The sequence below is a fragment of the Meles meles genome, chromosome 12 (assembly GCF_922984935.1).
Source record: "Meles meles chromosome 12, mMelMel3.1 paternal haplotype, whole genome shotgun sequence".
In the NCBI taxonomy this organism is placed as follows: Eukaryota; Metazoa; Chordata; class Mammalia; order Carnivora; family Mustelidae; genus Meles; species Meles meles.
In genome coordinates, this window is record NC_060077.1 from 4169976 (window position 1) to 4178025 (window position 8050).

The 8050-nt window shown below is 44.6% G+C and overlaps 2 non-coding genes across 2 annotated transcripts; both read left to right on the forward strand.

Annotated features, from left to right (window-relative positions):
- Positions 1 to 1660: 1660 nt before the first annotated feature.
- On the forward strand, positions 1661 to 1801 carry LOC123954726. The gene has a single exon (XR_006821120.1). It is a non-coding gene; the product is annotated as a U4 spliceosomal RNA (small nuclear RNA).
- Positions 1802 to 2380: 579 nt separating this feature from the next.
- LOC123954725 lies at positions 2381 to 2521 on the forward strand. Its single transcript, XR_006821119.1, has one exon. It is a non-coding gene; the product is annotated as a U4 spliceosomal RNA (small nuclear RNA).
- The last annotated feature ends 5529 nt before the right edge of the window (positions 2522 to 8050 follow it).

An 8050-nucleotide genomic window follows, 5' to 3' on the forward strand; every position in this document is an offset into this window, starting at 1 on the left:
CATCGGGCTCCTTGCTCAGCGGAGAGCCTGCTTCTCTCTCTGCCTCTGCCTGCCACTCTACCTGCTTGTGCACGCACTCTCTCTCTCTCTCTGACAAATAAATAAATAAAAATCTTTAAAAAAAAACAACCTTTTGGTATTAAAAAATAATTAACCCCCCCAAATTACCATATGACCCAGAATTTCCACTTCCAACTATACACAGAAAAGAGTTGAAAACAAGGACTCAAACAGATACTAGTATGCCTCTGTTTGTAGGAGGATTATTCACAATGCCAAAAAGTGGAAGCAATGCAGATTCATAGAATAATGGATGGGTAATAAAATTCCAAACAATGGAATACTAATCAGACGTAAAGAGGAATGAAATTCTGATATATACTACAACATGGATAGACCTTAAAACTTATCCTGTGAAATAAGCCAGACAGGCGTCTGTCTGGATCCGTGGGAAGAACATGCAACTTTTTTTTTTTTTTAAAGATTTTATTTATTTATTTGACAGAGAGAGATCACAAGTAGGCAGAGAGGCAGGCAGGGAGAGTGAGAGGGAAGCAGGCTCCCTGCTGAGCAGAGAGCCCGATGCGGGGACTCGATCCCAGGACCCTGAGATCGTGACCTGAGCCGAAGGCAGCGGCCCAAACCACTGAGCCACCCAGGCGCCCAGAACATGCAACTTTTGATCTAGGGTGGTGAGTTCAAACCCCACGTTGGGTATAGAGATTACTTAAATAAATTTAAAAAAAAGTAAGTAAACTTAAAAAGTAAACTTAAGTAGGTAAACTTTAAAAAAAAGTAATCTTAAAAACAAAAATAGCCAGGGGCACCTGTGTTGCTCAGTTGGTTAAGCGTCTGCCTTCGGCTCAGGTCATGATCTGGGATAGAGCCCCATATGGGGCTCTCTACTCAGCTAGGAGCCTGCTTTTCCCTCTCCCTCGCCCCCCTCCTCAGCCCCTATCTTGTGCTCTTTCGTGGGCGCGCTCTCTCTCAAATAAACAAATAAATAAGTAAATTCTTAAAAAAAAAAAGCCAGACACAAAAAATAAAATACTGTATGATTCTGCTTATATGAGATACTTAGAGGAGTCAAATTTGTAGAGACAGAAAGTAGAATAGAAGTTGCCAGGGGCTGAGAGAGGAAGGAATGGGTAGGAGAGTTAGTGTTTAATGGGTACAGAGTTTCAATTTGGGTTGATGGAAAAGTTTGTGAAAGGTGGAGAAATAGGTGCAAAGAATAAACGTACTTAATGCTACTGAACTGTATACTTAAAAATGGTTAAAATGGTGAATTTTATGTTATCTGTAGTTTCTTCCAATTTATGAAAAAAGCTATTTTGGAGATGATAGTACGCGGTGAATCGGTAGCCAAGTGAACACACGCTGACACAGCCCATTTTTCACCGGCCCCATTCACTCTATGAATGAAGCTATTAGCATGTTCCCTCCCATAATGCTTTGCTTCAGTCTCCATCAAAATTTAGCTAAGTGAAATCAAGAAATAAAATTCTTAGAAATAGCTTATGCATTTTCGAGGATCTTTATACGGTTGTATAATTTTCAGTCAAATAATAATTGATGGTTTTTCTATGAGACTCAAACTCGCATTTCTGTAATAGGAACCTTGCCTATTGGGGGTAATGATTAGGGGGCGTTGCTCTTTAGCTTTGCGCAGTGGCAGTATCGTAGCCAATGAGGTTTATCCGAGGCGCGATTATTGCTAATTGAAAACTTTTCCCAATACCCCGCCGTGACGACTTGAAATATAGTCGGCATTGGCAATTTTTGACAGTCTCTACGGAGACTGATATGCTTTGGTTTAAAAACAGTTGTTTTTGTTTCCGATAACTCGGTGGTGTTTGCGAACTGATGGTGTTAATTTATATTATTTAGTGTTTGACCGACAATTTACTGTGTAAAAAGCCCAGTAACGTGGGTTGGTTTTGTTTTTTTATTTTTATTTTTGCTCTGGTAACAGTTCGAGATTGCACAAATTACCTGCTGCGGCCTTTGCCCACTTGGTCCTGTGGACCTTCCCATGCAGTCACTCGTCTTTTTTTTTCTGGTTCACTCGTTTTCCCAGCTTTCAAAACCGCCGCTCACGTTTTTTAACTCAAAATTCAGGTCTAACCCGGTCATCTCTGTCATGCCATGAGGATTTGCATAAGATTACCCAGCATCCCCTGCGAATGCACTCTCAATTCCAAAATCTGAATGTTCGACCCAGATGATCCAACAACCACAAGCCTCCCGCGCAGACGGACCTTAACTATAACTGCTGGAAGCCGAACGCATCAGATCCACGAACTCGCTGGCAGTAACTCACCCTCACTGTGAAGATAGTTGTCATCCTTGGGCAGCAGGGTGCGTGAAACAGTTTTTCAGCTTTGCGCAGTGGCAGTATCGTAGCCAATGAGGTTTATCCGAGGCGCGATTATTGCTAATTGAAAACTTTTCCCAATACCCCGCCATGACGACTTGAAATATAGTCGGCATTGGCAATTTTTGACAGTCTCTACGGAGACTGAATATATGTTTTGTAAAGACAGCGTGAGTTTTCTCATAGGAGGTCGTTTTGTTACTGTTTCAAAGTAGTTTATGTGGGAATTAGAGTTTGCGAAGATGTGTTCTCAAGATAGCTTACGTTCTGAAAGTCAGAGACTTGTAAAAGTAGGAAGAAATGTGAAGTTTTTTTCATCCAAAAAATTTTTTAAATTTAAAGACTTATTGACAGAGACAGAAATCACAAGTAAGCAGAGAGTAAGGGGGATGCAGGCTCCCCGCTGAGCAGAGTCCGATGTGGGGCTCGATCCCTGAGATCATGACCTGAGCCAACAGCTGAGGTTTAACCTACACTGAACTACCCAGGTGCTCCTCACCAAAATGCTTTTTAAAGCAACTAGTAGGCCAACGGAAGGTAGAGCTGTGTTTGGAACCAAGTGCCCTTACATCTAGGGGTGTACTGGATTCCACGACACCGGCTACCTCTAGTCTTGTCCTATGTTAGGAAGGCCAGGGGCGTCCCCGGACAGAAGCCTTCGGGAGTCCTACCCTTGTGCATGGCAGATCCAGCTGGACATGGGTGGACCACCGTGACCCATCAAGCACTTCACTGGTCTGTAAACAAAAGGATGCGGCCCAGGGGAAAACCGCCCCCGCGGTAAATTAGACCCAGTCTCTGCTTTAAGGAGCTTGAGACCACAAGTAAGCAAACGAACAGATGAACTCGGAAATTACAGATGATTCCAGTGCTATGAAGAACAGAAGCAGGGAGATGTGATGGAACCATCCAGAAGACCAGCCAAGTTCCGACAGCAGCCACTGAGCACTTACTGTGTACCAGACTACACAAAAAGTACGTAATACGCTTCATTTCCTTTAGTTCTCACAGAAACCACTCTCTCATTCCTTTTTTTTTTTTTACAAACAGCTCTATTGAGTTATAATTGACATTCAATAAACCACACATATTCAAAGCACACAATTTTATAAGTTTTGAGACATGTACACCCATGACACCATTACTGCCGTCCAGATAGTGAACACATTCATCACTGCCCCCCAATTTCTGCTGTTCCTTTTTAATCCATCCCCACCTCCCATCTCTTCCCACTCCCTTGTGTTACTATCATTTGCATTTTCCAGAGTTCTACATAAATGGAATCATAGGGTATGTAATTTTTTGAGACTGACTTTTTCACCAAACCTAATGTCCTTGAGGTCCATCTGGATTGTTGCATTAATCAATAGTTCATTCCTTTCTCTCACTGAGTAGCATTCCGTTGATGGAAGTATCAGAGCTTGTTCAACCATTCACCCATTGAAGGACACGTGGGTTGCTGTCTGACCAGTAAAGCTCCTAAGAACATTCCTGTACAAGTTTTGGTGTGTAAGGCCCCGTGGCTGGCTCAGTCAGTAGAACATGTGATTCTGGATCTTGGGGTCATGAGTTCAAGCCCATAGGCGCATAGGGCTTCCTAAAGAAGGAGAAGGAAAAGAACAAATCCAAGTTCTGTGTGAGCATACATTTTTAATTCTCTGGGGCCATATGGGAAATCACATGTTTAGTTTTGTAACGAATTGCCAGATTATTTTCCAGAGTGGCTGCATCATTTTACTTTCCATGTGCAGTCTTTTAAAATCTAGACAAGTGGGGCACCTGGGTGTCTCAGTGGGCTAAGCCTCTGCCTTCAGCTCAGGTCATGATCCCAGGGTCCTGGGATCGAGCCCCACGTTGGGCTCTCTGCTCAGGCGGGGAGCCTGCTTTCCCCTCTCTCTCTGCCTGCCTCTGCCTACTTGTGATCTCTCGCTCTCTGTCAAATAAATAAACAAATTCTTTTTTTTAAAGATTTTTATTCATTTATTTGACAGACAGAGATCACAAGTAGGCAGAGAGGCAGGCAGAGAGAGAGAGAGGAGGAAGCAGGCTCCCCGCCTGAGCAGAGAGCCCGATGTGGGGCTCGATCCCAGGACCCTGAGATCATGACCTGAGCTGAAGGCAGAGGCTTTAACCCACTGAGCCACCCAGGCGCCCCTCGTGGGGTATTTCTAGGGAAAATTTCTGTAGATCTGATTGCCTGCACAAAGGCCATGCCTATTTTGCATTTGAGAGGTGTCCCCAAATCAGCTCCCCTGAGACTCTTCCAATGTATTTGCCCACAAAGCCACCGTAGGGAGAGCACCTGGAGAATGTCTGATGTATATGTTTGGATGTCTCAGCAGTTTTCCCGTTAGGGAAGGGAAGAGGGAGGGGTGTGAATTCACATCCCGTTTCAACACTGGTTTGTCCTCCAGCTCCTTTCCAGACAGAGAGCAAGAAAAGACTGGGTTGGGTGAGGTAGTCCTGGCCCTCCCCACCACATAAGTAAATATCTTTGGAAACACCACTCCTACCCCCTCCACCATGGAGCCAACAGTCACCCCACCCTCCCGCTCCATTACCCCAGCCAATCTGGACCCTTAACTCCAGGGGACAGAGAGCCTGAGGACCATCTCAGCAAGGAAATGACCCACCAGCCCCCCCAAACAATCTTCTTAGTGTTCAAGTCACTTCAGGATGTCTGTAAGAATCAGCTGGGAGCTTTTAAAAATTCTGAAGCCCAGGCTGCATTCTAAGACAATTAAATCAGAATTTCTGAGCGTTAGTTCTGGGCAAAAATAAATAAATAAAATCATCATCATCATCATCATAATTAACAAAAAAATAAAAATTATATATATACATATATATGTGTATATATAAAAGTTTCCCAAATGATTCTGATGAGACTCACTGCCATAGAGATCTTGTGAGTATTACATGATATAGGAAAAGTGCTTCTGATGATGCCTGACCCAGAGTTAAATGCTTTGGTAGGGGCGCCTGGGTGGCTCAGTGGGTTGGGCCGCTGCCTTCGGCTCAGGTCATGATCTCAGGGTCCTGGGATCGAGTCCCGCATCGGGCTCTCTCCTCAGCAGGGAGCCTGCTTCCCTCTCTCTTTCTCTCTCTCTGCCTGCCTCTCTATCTACTTGTGATCTCTCTCTGTCAAATAAATAAATAAAATCTTTTAAAAAAAAAAATAAATAAATAAATAAATAAATGCTTTGGTAGGAGTCATAGGACCAATTATCCAAGCCTGGGCGGTGGTCAGGGAAGGCTTCCTGGAAAAGGGGGTAGCTGAGCGGTGAACCAAAAGAGAACGGTTAACCAGGACAGAGAGGATGACTTTTTGCAGGAGTTAACAGCCCCTGCAGGGGTCTGGAGACAGAAGAACTAAAAGTTATCCCCTGTGACTGGAGCTGAGAAGGGAGAAAGTAGCCACACTGGGTCTTTTAATGGGGTTAGAAGTCCTGGAAAACTACTGGGTTTTATTCTGGTGTCTTTTTTTTTTTCTCTAAGATTATTTATTTACTGGAGCGCCTGGGTGGCTCAGTGGGTTGGGGCCTCTGCTTTCAGCTCAGGTCATGATCTCGGGGTCCTGGGATCGAGCCCCGCATGGGGCTCTCTGCTCAGCGGGGAGCCTGCTACCCCCCTCTCTCTCTGCCTGCCTCTCTGTCTACTGGTGACTGTCTCTCTGTCAAATAAATAAATAAAATATTTTTAAAAAAAGATTATTTATTTACTTATTTATTTGACAGAAAGAGTACAAACAGGGGGAGTGGCAGTCAGGGAAGAAGGAGAAGCAGACTCTCCAGTGAGCAGGTAGCCTGATGTGGGGCTCAATCCCAGGACCCTGAGATCATGACCTGAGCTGAAGGCTCAGACGCTTAACCAACTGGGCCACCCACGCGGGCACCCCTTATTCTGGTGTCCTGAAGGATTTCAGCAGGAAGGTGGGAGCCCAGACCATGCCTTCCCTCCCAATTCAGAGGCAACAGGGCCTTCCTAAGGCTGTGTGCCCCCATGCTCCCGTTCGTGAGCCAGCCCGTGGACTCTCAAGTCAGGACAGTCCTGGCTTTGAATCCTGACTTCACCACTTTGTACCTGTGTGACCTCCAGCCCGTAACCTTATTCATGAGCCTCAGTTTCCTGGCCTATAAAATAGGCATGAGCCCCACCTTGGGTTTTTCGCAAGGATTAAATGAGATAATGTAAAAAACTTAACATAGTGCATCCCACCCTTCAAACAATAAATGTTCTAATATAATAATAATTATTATATATAAATAATACATGAATATTTATATATAATAATAATTCTAATATAATAATGATTTATAATGATAACTATTAATATGATTAATAATAGTCCATGATATTGATTCTGCAACCCCTAGATGACTGGTTAGATCCCTAAATCTTTTTCTCTCCCAGGCTTAATCCCACTCTGGTCCTCCCGTGATTATTAGATTTTCAATTTCTCAGCCTTTTTCCTGCATTTTTCATGTTGTTGAATGCACATAACAACCTTGGGAGGCATATATTTTATTATCCAGATTTTACAGTTAGGGTAACAGAGGCTCAGAGTGGTTCAGCCACTTGCCCTAAACCACCCAGCTAAGTATCAGACCTTTAACTTCACACACATTCATTGATAAGGAGACTGAGGCTCAGAAAGATGAGGTTATCATGAGTAAGGCTGCACAGTTGGCAGGTGGCAGGACTGGGGCTTAAATCCTTGTCTGTCCTGTGACTCCTGGACTCTTAAAAGTTTCCTCCAGGGGCGCTTGGGGTGGCTCAGTGGGTTAAAGCCTCTGCCTTCGGCTCAGGTATGATCCCAGGGTCCTGGGTCTGAGCCCCACATCGGGCTCCCTGCTCAGCGGGAAGCCCGCTTCTCCCTCTCCCACCCTGCCCCCGCTGGTGTTCACTCTCTCACTGTCTCTCTCTGTCAGATAAATAAATAAATTCTAATCTTAAAAATAAATAAATAAAATCTTAAAACAAGACAAAACAGCGTTGCAGCTGAAGGCCCCCATACTTGAGCCGTTGTCAGTCCTGGGAAACCCTGTGAGTGGTCTGTGATGGAGGAGAAAGGCTAGGGCTGGGGTTCTCGTCCTGATCACACAACTAACCCTACAGCCCAGGCAATACATCTTTATGCCTCAGTGTCCCAGCCCTTCTTTCTTTCAAATAAAATTTATCAAACTCCTGTCATTCTAGACACTGGTGGAGGAGAGAAGCCCAGCCCCTCTTCTCATAATCCTGACATTTTAATGGGGGAGGGAGGGAGAGACAAATAATCAACAGGTAAACAAATAAACACAGAACATAATGTCCAAAGGTGAAAGTAAATAAAATAAACTGGCATAAAGGGATATAGGGTCTGCTGAGGGGGTTGGGGGTTTGTGGATAACATGCCCAGGATCGCGGAGGTGACTCATGAAGTGAGATCTCAACGATGAGCAAGAACAGCCATGCCAAGATCGCGGAAGAACATTCCAGAAAGAGGCTCACAGGTTCGAGGGCTCCAAAGTCAGAATGAGTTTGCTGTGTTCGAGGGACATGACGGAGGCCAGGGTGGCTACAGTGAAAAGGATCAGGATCGGGGAGACTGGAAAACAACAAGATCTGGGGTGCTGCCTTGCAGATCCTCGGGAGGATTTTGGATTTATTCCCAGTGCCACAGGAAACCGC